This window comes from Gavialis gangeticus, unplaced genomic scaffold (assembly GCF_001723915.1).
Source record: "Gavialis gangeticus isolate Ggan-Ray unplaced genomic scaffold, GavGan_comp1, whole genome shotgun sequence".
Taxonomy (NCBI): domain Eukaryota; kingdom Metazoa; phylum Chordata; order Crocodylia; family Gavialidae; genus Gavialis; species Gavialis gangeticus.
Window position 1 is genome coordinate 14,214,944 of NW_017729016.1, and position 14,289 is coordinate 14,229,232.

Genomic DNA, 14,289 nt, shown 5'->3' on the forward strand with positions numbered 1-14,289 from the left:
CTGAAACCCCCCCCCAGATTGAGCTTTCTCCACTCCCACTCCCTCCTCCCATTCCAAACACAGTGCTAGGAGCAGGGCTGGGCTGCGCTGGAGTGCCTTCATCTGAACCCACATGTCATGAGGATTCAGATTGTCATTGGATCAGGCCGTTTTAAGGCTCCCTGCAGCTGTGCCCTTACGTCACAGCATGGCTGTAGAGTGCTTTCAAGGGGACAATCCCGGGACAAACTTAACTTCTATCTGTGCCTTAAATCAGTGATTTTCAAACTTTTTTGGCTGCATACCCCTTTACCTGAAAAATATTGCTGCTTGTACCCCTTGAGCCCAACACATCTTTGCCAACACTGACAACAACACCACTACTCACCGTGCATTGGCCAAGCAGAAGTTCCACAGCCATTACTAAAATTTAGTCACGTACCCCTTGGCAAAGTACAGCATTCACCTGGGGGATACTTATACTCCAGTTTGAGAAACACTGAACAAAAAGATTGTGGCATCCACATGCTCTGGAGTTCTATAGGCCTGCCAATATGTGTTAACATCTCATAAAAAGTGGACTTATTACCTGGAAGCTATTAAATCTCCACCATTGTTAAAGAATGTGAGCCTTTAGGGAGGGAGGACAACTGGGTACATTAATTTTAGTCCCATTTATGTTGTAGAAGACTATTCACAGCTGGAAGTAAAAAACAATTAATAGTAATATAAACGTACCACTAAGTACCCTTTAAAGTGACATATTCAGTCTGCTGATACAATTGCACGTGTGTCTACTTGCCTAGTAGAACACATTCTTCATCTGTTCAGGTTGTATGGATTTTAGCATCAATGTTTTGTTCACTATTTGAATTTTTTATCTGTTGTTACTTTGAGGCCTGTCTTTTGGAATTTGATTTCACAGTTTAATGCTTAATTTCTTTTTGACGTGAGGTTTACGGCGGCGGTTTTTTAAGATTTAATTCAAGTCATGCTCAAGTAGGTAAAAATATTCCACATCTATTTTTTGAAGAGCTCTGTTCAGTAGTCCTTATCCAAAATCCATTGAGGTCAGTGAAAAAATGTTATTGAGAAATAAGAGTCTCATTGATTTCAGTGAGCTGCATATCATGTGCTGTACCTTACATTTTGGATTCCTTATGCAGGTTTTCAGTCAGCAAAATTGCCATTCTGCTCTTTTCAGCCAACATCCCTTCAATGGAGGTTTTATAAGTTACCAAAACCCAAGATAGTTTAAAGTTCCTTCCACAAGCCGCAACGCTAGCTCTGGCTGACCAGAAGAGTAGAGAAGAAGAGGGAAAATTATTTTAAAACTGTGTGTGTGTTTTTCTCTGCAGTGCTGCTGCTACTCCACAGTTCCTCTAACTCACCCTTCCCTCATCTCTTTCCCACCCAGAAGTGACCTTATGAAATCTTGAGGGTTTGATAACTGGCTTTTTGGCTCCAACCATTTGTCAATATTAGTTAGGGTGAGCAAAAGATCAGCGCCTGTTGCCTGGCAATGCTAGGAGCTATTTATTGACTTGAGGCCGGGGGTGGTGGTAGTGGGTTTATTTTGTGTTTTGTTGTTTTATTGCCCCAGTGAATACTGCTTTTACTAGTTCTTAAGCATTTCTTCAGTAAATGTACTATTTGTTCTTCAGCTGCAGACTTAAGTCTTATGCCCAAGGAAGACTCACTCCACTCATTGAAGGGGCAAGTAGACTTCATTTGCTGAAAATTAAGCTCTCTCATTACTGCTGACCTTATTCATGCTGAGTAACGGCCTAGTCGAGCAGTCCAAATGATGTCAGTACTACTGCTCAAAGAGCGAAAGGACTGTGTAAAGGGGAGTAAGACTGGTGCAATCTATCCCTTAGTTTTTCAGTGATGAATGCCTTTCACTGTACAGGAACCTGCTAAGTGTTTACCCCCTTTGAGAAGTTACTGGCATGCATCTGTGTGTGGGGGTGGCAGTGGAAGTGGTAATGATGTGCCACAATTTGGTTATTATATATAATTGGTAGGTGTATTTACTCGGTGACACTGAATAGTTCAAGATTTGTTCCAGTCTTATTTTTGAGCAAGGCATTTATAATTGGCGGGGTCTTTTCTGGGGACAGTTTTCCTGTATAAAAGGTCTCAGCAACACAAACAATTGAGAGATCTCAGATATGGTACACAAGCGCCCCTGAGTTCAATTCTCAGGTCTGGCACTCCTCTAGAATATGAAATATATGCAAAATAATGTGATTTGAAAAACGGATGAAAAATTAAATGGTATCATTTTAAAGGTTAACAGACTTGAGGGAGTCATCAAATAAACTCGAAGATGGGTTTGGAGGGGGCGGTTGTTGGCTTTTGTTTCTTTATTTTTTTGGTGAAGAAAAGCGGAAACAAAGATAGACTGGATTTAAGTGTTTCAGCTAACAATCCAGCATTCTGTAACTAAGAAAACATTGTACTTTAGTGTCAAACAGAAGAGCTAGGCAATAATTTGGGGCCAGATTATTTTTATCTATTAAAGAGGAGCTTACAGGGTAAAAATGTAGTGACTACTTTCCCTGCTTTGATGGAGTAAATTGGACAAGTTAAACATGATCTGCCTTTAATTGCTGACACGGTCTTTCATCTCCAAGCCCCTTGTAATTTATTTAGCACTAATGGAGGAGTTAGAAAAGAAATGGTTATATGCTTTAAACAGCAAATGTAATGTCTAAGATGGGAAAAGAAACATAAATTTGGATTTCATGGGAACTCATATTTGAAGAATGAAATTTAAGTAGTTTTAAAGAATAACATAGTGAGTTAAAAGCCTAAGTTTTGATTACAAAAATGACTTACTCGAAGCCTAAACGTCATTGACAATCTTTTGTTTTTTGAGAAAAATTATGAATAAAATTGGATGGCAAAGGTATTTTTCTGAATTTGAAAATGCCAAAATATTGGATATAAGAAATAACCTTTAATTCATAATTTATACAATCAACTTCTTAGTTTGGTTGAAAGTTTTAAGAAAACAAACCATACAGATCTCCAGGATTTTAAAATATTTGCTCATTTCTCTTCTTCTAGCCCGCCATCTTATATTTGGTGAGTGATTGATATATAAGGTAACTGATGGTTTGTGATGGGTATATTAATTTTATATCATGCAGAGGTGAATAAAAACACTTTTGCAGAAAACTACAAAAATTCAATTCAATTTTCTAGGATTCCATGAAGGAATATTTTCTTCTTATATTTTTCCAAAGTGTCCTTGGAAATTGTTTGAATTTTTGCAGTTACCAAATTTGGAGCTTTTTTTAAATTTTGGAATGATGCCACTATTTGCAATAAAATAAACAATGTTCAAAGTTGTTGGGTTGATCTCACTTTCTTTCTTCTCTTTGTTCCCCCACCCTTTCCCTTTTTTTTCCAATCTAACTTTTCAGTCGTTCAGTTTTGGAAAAGAGAGCTTTTGAAGAGAAAATAAAATGTTGCTATGACACTGCTGCTTTGTAACTTTTTCAAAGTTAGAGCTGTGGAATGTTAGTGTGAAGGGAAAAGAAAAAAATATGCACAAAACTAGGAACTTAATTCACTTTATTGTAATCAGTGTTGGAATGAAGAAGACGACCGAGAAGATTGTAAAATAAAGTATTTGCTCATGAACAAAAAGAAAATAGCTGCTTTTTCTTTTCTAAGTGCTTACTTCACAACCAGTCAGCTCCTTTCCAAATATGCCAGGTACCATAAAAGAAATGTATCATTATACTGTCTGAGACCTGTTCAGCTCTGACCATTGACAAGTTGTGACAACTGCACTAAACCTTCTAGGAGAGTGTAAATATAACTGGCTTTGCACCCTTGTGAGTATCATCTGTCACCGAAAAAGTGTTACCAAAACTGCAGTGAAGGCCAGTCTATGAAGTATGAAAACTTTCTGACATGTTTCTGGAATAAATTAGGGGAACGGTACGTGTGTGAGGCACAGAATTAATAAGCAAACTGTGCAATACAAAAAGCCAGGAAATCACCCAGGCTAGGTACAGACATTCAAAAAGTCCAAGGTGGAATCCGTCTAAGTTACGTGGTTTTCTGTAAGCAGTGTGGTTTAGATCGGTAGGGAACAGAACACACATTCGCGTGGTGGGGGAGCAAATCTTAGATCAGATTTTTTTATTTTTAAACACCAGTCTATGTATGCCGGACTTCTGTTTGTTACAAACCGGTTCCTGATCACTTACACCAATCAAAGTGTACCCAGCCCAACACCAATACCTAGTGACTCTTGTCAATGAATATACATATGGGACTGAATACGTGCTAATAGGACTATAACAGGCCAAAAATCAAAACCCCATCCACGAGCAAATTTGGCAGTTACAAAATTGGGCTTCATCACACGTCAAGATAGTAAGTCAAAAGCTCAGAGATTTTTTGCCAGGTGAATTTATTTAGAAATGTTTCAACTTTATCAAAACATTTGCATTTCAATGTAAGTATTAGGTTTTGCTCATTTTGCCCATTCTAATTTGAAACAGAAAAGTCAAAATAAAATGTTTGGATTGACTTTCACTTGGATAAATTCAGTTTTTTAATCATGTCTTATGAAAATGTCAAAGAAATCAGTACTGTCCTGTCAGACATTTGTACTTCATTGAGCAAGCATACAGGGATGAAGCATTTTGTGTCAGAAATTTTCAGTGAGCTTTAAATATGGGTAAGGCACTGTCAAGATGCTCAAGAGGACTACATTTTGTTTTATCAATCTAAATGAGAGACATACATTTAACTATAATAAATATGGGACTAAATATGCAACACCTTTTAACTAGTTTGATTTTTTTTCCCCCTAGTTCATTGTATTTTTTTAAACTTCCTAGTTTCGCTTTAACTGGAGAAAAATGTGTTGTGTTATATGCGATGATGTGCCACATCATCTGCACCCCGCTTTTCAAAATCCTAGATCTGCCTCTATCTGTTCTGGCCATTCATAACGTGTCCTGTGCTTGACCTCTGAGGCTTCATCTTGGAAACAAAACTAGTTGTGAGGGGCTTTTTTAGGAGTAGACTCCCAGATTCCTCGCATTTTCCTCTTTTCCTTCTTACATACAGTCAGTTCTGTCTTGATATAATTTCCTGCCTCACTGACTGTGAAATTCAGGGCCTAGCTACTCCCAAGCCCATCAATGCTTCTATTTCTCCACCCCAAACCTAGCCAATTGCCTGCTGAGTGGATTCTAAGATTGAAAATCAGATCAACTGAGAGTTGTATGATGAGGGAGTCTGGTGTCACACATAGAGATCAAGAATGCTAACTTATGACCAACTGTTAGTGAAAGACACAAGCTTCTAGGCACCAGTTTTTTTCCTGTTCAATAATGATTTCTGTCCTGCATCCCTTCCTGCCCCAGATATTACTTAAAAATTAAACATATTTTTTCCTTTTAAAAATAAGTAACACATCATGTACAGAGTTGTAATATGAAGAGACCATTCAGATACCCTGGGTGCATCTACATGTGCGCTTTACTGGGTGCGTCTACATGTGCAATTAGTTGCAACTAAATTTAATGTGCAGTAAGCGATTTTTGGAAGGTGTCTACACATTCAAGGATCTGGCACTAAACTTAGTGCCAGGTTCCTCCAGCCCTGTCATGCTCCCCTGCGGTGAATGAGGGGAGCTCCAGCCTCTAGCCCCAGCTGCCAGCACTTGGCAGCCATCTTTAAAACACATCCATTGCATTTTAATTGGTGCCTCGGGTGGACCCACACCCTCATCAAGTGCACCTTTGGCCGCATCAAAGGCCACTGGAGGTCCCTCACGACACACCTCAAAGTGGCTGAGAGAAAACTCCCCCAGGTCAAGGTAACAGTCTATGTGCTGCACAACATTTGCAAGGCCTAGGGAGAGTTGTTCAGGGAGGCCTGGGCAGAGGCGGCACACTGAAGTGTAAGCCCTCTTGCCCCTCCCTAGCCAACACACAGAGCTCCCTCCCCCTTCCCCTCTCAACCAATACAGCCTCCTCCCACTTCGTTCCCCAACAAACCAAGCCCCTCCACCACCCTCCCCAACTACCAACAATAAAAATCCCTCTCCCCAGTGTCAAATCTATTTACAAGACTCTCAGTCTCTGTGAGTCCCAGAGCAAGGGGCCATGGGGTGGGGGTGCATAGGGGGCAGAGTCTAGGGGTAGGCAGCCAGCACTCAAGCCTCAGGCCATTCCCCTGTGGGGCAACCACAGTGGGTGGCAGGACTGTTCTGCATCAATGGCAGACGGTGCTTCCCAAGGGCGGGCAGCTCCTGCTCTGGCTGCCCAAGTACAGGGCCAGCATCCCCTCTCAGTGCCATGCCTGGCACCTCTGAGTCCTCACGTGCATGGTGTCAAGGCAAGCAATGTGGCCAGGCCCAGGCAGGTGGCAGGGGACCCAGGTTGGGGACCAGGCCAGGGGCCTTCTGCGGGGTGGCGGGCAGCTGCCAGCAGCCCTGTAGGGCCAGAGACAGGGACCAGGCAGTGCAGGGCACACACAAAACCACCAGGCCCAATGTCCAGAGTCAAGCAGTCATGGTGCATGGCCTCTACTGCCCAGCCCTGGATGGCCACTTGCTGCCTGAGCAGCTCAATCCACTTCCACTCCAGGGCTTTCATCATGACCCAGTGCTCCCGCTGTGCCCAGTCCCATGTGTCTTCCCCAGGCAGTCTCCTAGGTAATGTCCTCTTCCCGTTAGGCCTGCGCCCGTGCCTCCTGCTCCTCCACTACTGCTACCAGCTGTTGGAGCATGAGGGTCTGATCTTGAGTCCACTGCTGGCAAGGCTGGAACATGCAGTGGGTCCCAGCACTGGGTGGTGGTGACCTAGAGCCCACATCCCTGCTGGGGCCTGTGGTGTCATTCCTGTGTCCAGATGCTGGCCCTACAGAGGCAAGAGACTGGGAAGCCTTTTGTGAGAGTTTGCAACCGTCAGAGATAAGATGTTCTGCACAAGGGGCTGTGCGCTGCCCTGTCTCAGCTCGGGGGTCAGCTGTGCACAGGTGCCCAGGAACCAGGGTAAGTCTGGCCGGCCAGGCCTGCTGGGCTCAGGTGGCTGCCAGCTGAGCCTCCCATCCCCACTTGCTCCCCTGGGGCCAGTGGGCCTCTGGGTGCTGGCCACAGGCAGCTTGCCTCCCCCACCCCCTTCCCAGGGTTCAACAGACCAGGCTCCTGGCAATACTTGTTGCTACTGCTCCAGATCCTGCTACCTTCCCCAGCCTCCTGCAGGCCAACCACTCTGCTCTGCTGCCACACAGCCCATGGTTCCTGGGCTCAGGGTGCATGGGGCTCCCAGGCAATTGGGGTGAGGGGCTGGCTGTACCCCACCCTCCCCACTGAGGACCACTCCAGGGAGACACCCCGGGCCAGTTCCGTCCCATGCTGCCGCTGTGCCCCAAGCATGCCCCTGCTGCATGTGCCCCAGGAGGTGCATAATGAATTGTTTGTGCAGGCTGAGAGGTAACCAAGCCACTATGCCCTGTTGGTCCTGATCTTCCTGGTGCCCCAGGCACACCTGCACTCCTGGTTTGGCATGTGTGGGGCAAGCCTGTGCTGCCCTGTAACCTCTGCCACTGTCTTGAGGGCTACCTGTGGCAGCGCTACACGTTGCTGCCCCCCATTGCTGAGGAGGACATTGCCACTGGCACTGAAGCCTTCCTCAAGATGTGACAGGCATGTATCCATCCGGCTGTGGGAACACAGACTGCTTAATAAAGTTTTGAACTGTGTCCTGCCTCTCTGCATGCCCTGCCAGCCAGGGACCTGCTCTACTCTGGCTCAAACTGCTGCTTTCCTGGGTGCATATGTGGATGCTGTGCCCAGGAGCAGTTTCCTCCAGTTCAAACAGCACTAGAATTTATGGTGTGACATTAATTGCATGTGTAGATGCACTCCCTCTTTATGAGTACAAAGGGAAAGAATTTTTTTTGGCCCTATCTCCCTGATATTCTGGATAGGTAAAATCCCAATAGTATAGGGATTTCCACGGGGCCAGGTTTTAGAACAAAATCCCAGTGCACATAGAGTCAGGGTAATAAGAGGACAGTAAAACTCTTATGCTGAAGAACAGTATCTTCAGGAGTCCCCTAAGAGATTCTGGACCAATCATTCCAAATTCTTCTTGGTGAACTCAAACATTCCCAAACATGGCAGACAATGGCTTGTTCAGAGTCAGTGATGTCACTGGATATTTAGAGAAACATTTAAAATTTACTTCATGATACAAAAAATAGCAATTGTGCCTAGGCCTAGGCAGTAACTTTATCTGAGCCAACAATACTATTAGGATTCTTTTTTACATAACTTTAGTATACTTGTGCGTCAGCCTGTTTGATGCAGTATTCTTCATCTACTCCCAAGGAATGTTCTGAGGCTATGAGGTGTTGATAATCTCCATACTGAAACCACCTCCAAGGCCTCATTGCCGCAAACCGTGATAACCCTATTTATTTTATACTGGATGATTGGATCAATAAGGTGCATTGTAAAAATTCTCCCTGAGCTGGGCACTTTTTTCCTATGGATAGGTATTTCCATTTTTCATACATCATCTTCATTTATTTCATCTGAAATCATAACATGAAAGCAAATGTGCTCAGAGGTAATACATTTAAAAAGCATGTGGCACTTGGAGGCTACCATGTGATGCAAAAACTTTGGCCACTCTTTAGAATCAGAACCTGGAAGGTGAGGAACACAGGCACCAGAACAAAAAATCAATTTAGCCCATGCTTAAGTTTAAGCATGTGACTTGCTCTATGGACGCTAATAGAACCATGTAAGTATTGTCCTGGACCAGGGTCAGCATCCCTAGCACTTTACATGAACACTTCTGCAGCGTAGAAAGGGTTCATCTATAATTACATTGAACTTTAATTAACAAAACCTAAATAATATAGCACTTAAAATGATCTGCCATCCTCAAGGCAACTATTATAAGCATACTAGAGTTTCCTTCCACTGTTACTATGCCTGGAACATCCTGCCTTATCCAACCTACCCTGCCATGGCCCTCTATTTTAAGACTCTTCTCAGCAGCTCCTTCTTATGTGTAGATTCAAAACAATTCACATAAACTCAGATGGAATAACTACTTAATGCAGTGACTTCTCACATGACTGTCATCTCAATGTGTTCTCTCCATCTTAGCCCTTCTTTATCTTCCATGTATGTTATTTCCTCCCAACATAGTGCCATTTAGATTGTAGATAAGGGAAACTTTCGACTTGTGTTCTGAAGTTTCACAATATCTGTGGAACTATATAAAAATAACAGGGAGGTGGTATTCACAATGCCATGTATAAAAACAACGGCTTATGTTTGGCATAGCTTGAACCTCTGCATGAACTAAGGAACAACACTGTTCATACATTTAAGTTATTACTCAACCTCTGAGCAGAAGAACAGCACTTAGGTATAACTATGCCATTATCACAGACACTGGTTGCATCTCAGCATTAGCTGCTGCAATCATAGCACCTACAATTGTTCCTAAAACACACTCTATGTCAACATGTTGACAGAAATCGCAAGCTTCTCACATTGGCTGTGGAATTAACATGTGCCCACTGTATATGCCCTTAAACATAGTTATGGAAGGTACAAAAATGGCACTTCAGGGAATGTGTCGTACAATTCAGCTTAGTGACTACACTGACATAGAAAAATCAATGGCCTTCGGAGATTTTCAAGCAACATAACTGGAATATATTAACCATGGGACTAAAAATGCACCCCATGGTATACTGGTTGATATTATACATACATGAGTAAACCCTTTGATTTGAAAGGGAATACACAAGTCATGCCAGGGAAGTTTCAAGTTTGGGTTTCAACTCTGAACAGAACTTCCTCTTAATTGAAATCTTGACTAATAGAAACAGGGCAATATAATCACTGAATGGAAGGAAAATTTCCAGAAACAAATGGATATACACAACACTGTGTGTCTCATATTACTTAGTGACTGCTGTTAAAAAGATCAACGTTCATCAACAGTCGCTGCGCAAAACTGGCATTTAGGAAAATACCAGTGTTTCCGATTACAGTATAGGAAAGTCCTGTTGAGCTGTGCAAGAAATGTCGACGTTTAAAATGGCAACTTCTCTGCACTCTTTCCTCTGGAAAGATTGCCAGCAATGCCCTACAGAAGGAGCATATGCAGTCACAGTGGTTCTTATAAGGAATTTACTTCCGCAAATCTGCCATTAAAAATCCAAAGCAAATGTGATGTGAATGTAATGTGTGTAAGAGCAAAAAGAACCAAGGGGCAGTCTGCAGAGCTGTGATGTCTGTTCATTTGGACTGCAAATCCCACAAGGGATGGGGGCCAAGAGAAAAGGAAGAAGAAGCTTGAGGCTGGAGTAGGGAGAAGAGACAGCAGTGAGCAGGTGACACATGGTCAGCCCTACACAGAGGAGTGGGCAGTGGAGCGGGAGTCTCACTGGCTCAGTCAGCCAGGGCTGTGGGCTGATGGAGCAGGGCTCAGACTTGGGGGCAGCTGCAGGCTGCTGTTTAAGCACTCTAGGAAATAAAGGCTTTTTTGGGGACACCTCTGGAGGTGTGCTGGGGGGAACTAAGTTTCCAAGTGTATGTTACCACCATATTGATGTTTCTTACCTTTTACCTGTTCCCTCCCTTTGGCCTGTTGGCTTGTAAGCCTAACCCCTATGATTTGCTATATAAAAGCGGGAACTCCCCCTTGCTTCATGTGCCAGTTTCTGGGGCACAAGTTTATTTTCACTACATATAAATGATGCAAAGCCCAGTGATAATTACCTTTGCTATTGGCTGATTGTAACTACTTGAAGACCATAATTGTAGCATCTAGGGGTGCCTATACACATGGTGATTCACACACTAATCAGAACGCATCAGAGCAGACTCAATTAATCAGGTATCCTCTCTGTGTTCTAATTAAAGCACTCCAGCATGTGTATAACCCCTGTGTGTTTTAAAATGGCCACTGGGGCGCTTTATCTCAACCTCATCAAAAGAGGTTTATGTAAAGTTCCCCATGGCTATTTTTAAACCTGCAGGAGCTTTGTACACACAACAGTGAGGTGTTTTAATTGGAGTGGCTCTCTGGGAACCACTGTAATTAAAACACCCCCACCCCCCGAGCATGTGTATAAGCAGCCTAGGTTCTTAACTCTATGCCCCAGTCAATAGGCATGAAACACAGACAAAGAAGAAAGCTGTGGATGCGGAACTAATAGTATTTTGTTATCAATAGCAATTAGCAAGGATGACCACTGTAGTATGTTTGTATATAGGAATAATTTGCCAATATTATCTAAATAAAATTCAATAATAACTCAACAGCTGGATCCCAGAAGTGAAGAAAAATGTTTCAAATCTTAGTATTAACACAATGGCAGGTTTAACTGACAAAAGACTTTAGGAAGTGGCCCTACAAGCTTGCAAATTTATGAAGAACATAGTCTTTTATGAGTCATTATTTTTAGGGTACCATCTTCATTTAAACTATTTAAACACCAGGAAGTTGGCTTTTCTAGCTCCAGAACCTACATGTATATAGACGAGATGGGAACTCAATAGTATACATCCAATTGTGAATGGTTTCACTTCAAATATCCTACTTGAGCAAATCCAAATACGCCCTGGTGAGCAGCAACTTTTTTTCTTTTTAATTAATTTAAAAATTCAAATATCTATTAAGAGAAACCATCTTTCAGCATTTACCTGGATATTTCAGATCCACTATTACAATTTTACCATCATAATTTGTACCAAGCTGTAGAAAAAAAAATCTCTTTTTGTTAAGGAGCCTGAATGAATGGGATAGAATTTTGTGAACTTTTCTTCATGATTTATTTTTGTATCGTGTTTATTCTGAACAGGATTGTGCTTGTGATGTAATACACAGCTTTCCTGCAATGCCTCTGTTATTTTAAAAGCAAGTAGAAGGAAAGAGAACAGACAGGAAAAGGGTTAGACTGCTGTAGTCTTGGTTTTGCAGTGCGTGGTAATTACATTGAAGAATGTATGACTCACTTTGGTAGACTACTGCATGTTACTAAAGTGGAGGTTTGGCAGGATACTGGACAACTGCTGAAAGATATAATGTTGGTTTCCCCAGTATGACCCATCACTTTGCCCTCTTGGTGTTTCAAAGGTCTTTTTTTAGCAGGGTCCCCCAAGAAACCATTTTTTTTTTTAATTTAGAGCAAGCAATTCAATCCAAATCCTACTACATTGAAATTATAGGATGCAGATCAGCTGGCTCTTTCAAAACAGTATCTTGGTTTGCTTGCAAAACTGTTTCCTAAGAATTGCATCTGAATCTGCATCCAATCTTCCTGAATGGAACCAAGTTTGCATTAAAACTACTGAACACTAAACCAGTTCTGTGACGTGCAGTATGACATTTGGATTATGTAATACGGGCCAGAGAAAACGCTTTCACTGAAACAGCTTAGAAAACCATTTCATTATCCGACTATTGAGATGAGGCCAAACACACTGGAAGATGTACAAGTTAGAATAACACTAATTAGCCCCGTATGGCCAAATTCTTCTCTCAGTCATACTGCTGTAAATCTAGAGTTATGTAACACAGGGGTGGCCACCCTACAGCATCCCTGCCAGAAGCAAACAGCAGATCAGGGAGGAAGCAGGGAGAACAACAGCAGATAGGGCAGAGAGCAGAGCAACAGATCAGGCAGGGAGCACAGGGCAGAGAGCAGAAAGCAGAGCAACAGATTAGGCCAAAGGGGATGGGAATGGCACTTAGGGAGGGTGCAGGGCTTATCTTGTGGCATGCTTGCCAAAAAGGTTGGCCACCACTAACATAGCACATTGGAATTATTCTGGATTTACTCCAATGTAAATGAAAACAGAATCTGAACTTGATTGCATTGTAGAATAATTTGTATTGGGGTGATTTGTGAGAGGAAAGAGTCCATAGTAGTGATTAGAGCCAGGACCAGTGTCAGGAATTTGAATTTGCCAGTTTTAAGTGTGTGATGCTGACTGAATGTCTGTACATCTCACTTTATATTTGTAAAACAGATTTTAAACTAATTAATTTTCCGAGAGAGATACCATGAGCACGATTAATTTGTATCACACACTTCCAAATCCTCAGATTCGGAAAAAAAACCAAACCTGCACTGGGTAAATGACTCTGGGCAGATTGTAATGAGGTAAGAAGATTAGTCGGGGAGGCACTAAGATCCCGGAAGGGAGGGGAGTTGGGAGTCCTAGAAGAGTGGTCATTCCTTAAGGAGACGATCCTCCAAGCCCAAAGCATGATGATCCCCACGCGGAACAAAGCGGGCAAGAGTACTCAAAAGCCCCCATGGGTCACCAAAAGCATCCACAAATGCCTCAAAGCCAAAAAAGGAGGCATACGCCCAATGGAAGGGAGGGGCCATCACCAAGGAGGGTTATACCTCCTTGGCTCGAGATTGTAGGGGGGCTATTAGGAAGGCCAAGGCAGAGATGGTACTGGGACTAGCAACCCGGATCAAAGATAAAAAGAAGTCCTTTTTTAAAACATAGGGGTAAAAAGAACGTGCCAAATAATGTGGGGCCTCTGCAGGACATGCTTGGTAATCTGGTGGTAGCATCAGATGACAAAGCTAATCTCTTTAAGAGACTCTTTGCTTCCATTTTTCTGAGCAGGGACAGGGACATCTCCCCCACTGGGATTTCGGACAGACCCAGGGGAGGCGCAGCCAGGCCCAGGGTCAGTGAGGACATAGTCAGGGAACTTCTGGAAGGGCTAGATGTGTTCAAATCAGCAGATCCTGATGATCTCTGCCCCAGGGTGCTTAGGGAACTGGCAGAGGTCATAGCAGGACTCCTGGCACAGCTTTATAAGCACTCGTGGTGCTCTGGTGAGGTTCCTGACAACTGAAAAAGTGCCAATGCGGTCCCCATTTTCAAAAAAGGGAGGAAAGAGGACCCAGGAAACTATAGGCCCGTTAGTCTTACCTTGGTCCTAAGGAAGCTCTTTGAGAAAATTATCCAGGAGCACATCTGCGAGGGGCCAGCAGGGGAGTTTATGCTCAGGGGCAATCACCACGGATTCATTAGAGGCAGGTCCTGTCAGACCAACCTGGTGGCCTTCTATGACCAGGTCACAAAAGCCTTGGATGCAGGTGTCGTGGTGGACATAGGCCTTCCTAAAGTCCAGAAAGCCTTCGACACTGTCTCTCACCCCATCCTCATTAAAGAATTAGGAGACTGTGGTGTCGACGCCTATACAGTCAGGTCGTCAACTGGCTGGAGGGTCGCACCCAAAGAGTGGTGGTGGACGGGTCATTTTC

At 43.2% G+C, this 14,289-nt stretch overlaps 1 long non-coding RNA gene across 1 annotated transcript in view; it reads right to left on the bottom strand.

Moving 5' to 3' along the window:
- Positions 1 to 6,408: 6,408 nt before the first annotated feature.
- LOC109294503 overlaps positions 6,409 to 14,289 on the bottom strand; it is a 23,367-nt gene continuing 15,486 nt past the window's right edge. The window contains exon 3 of the long non-coding RNA XR_002096537.1: positions 6,409 to 6,878. This is a non-coding gene — a long non-coding RNA (uncharacterized LOC109294503). The remainder of the gene's footprint in view (positions 6,879 to 14,289) is intronic.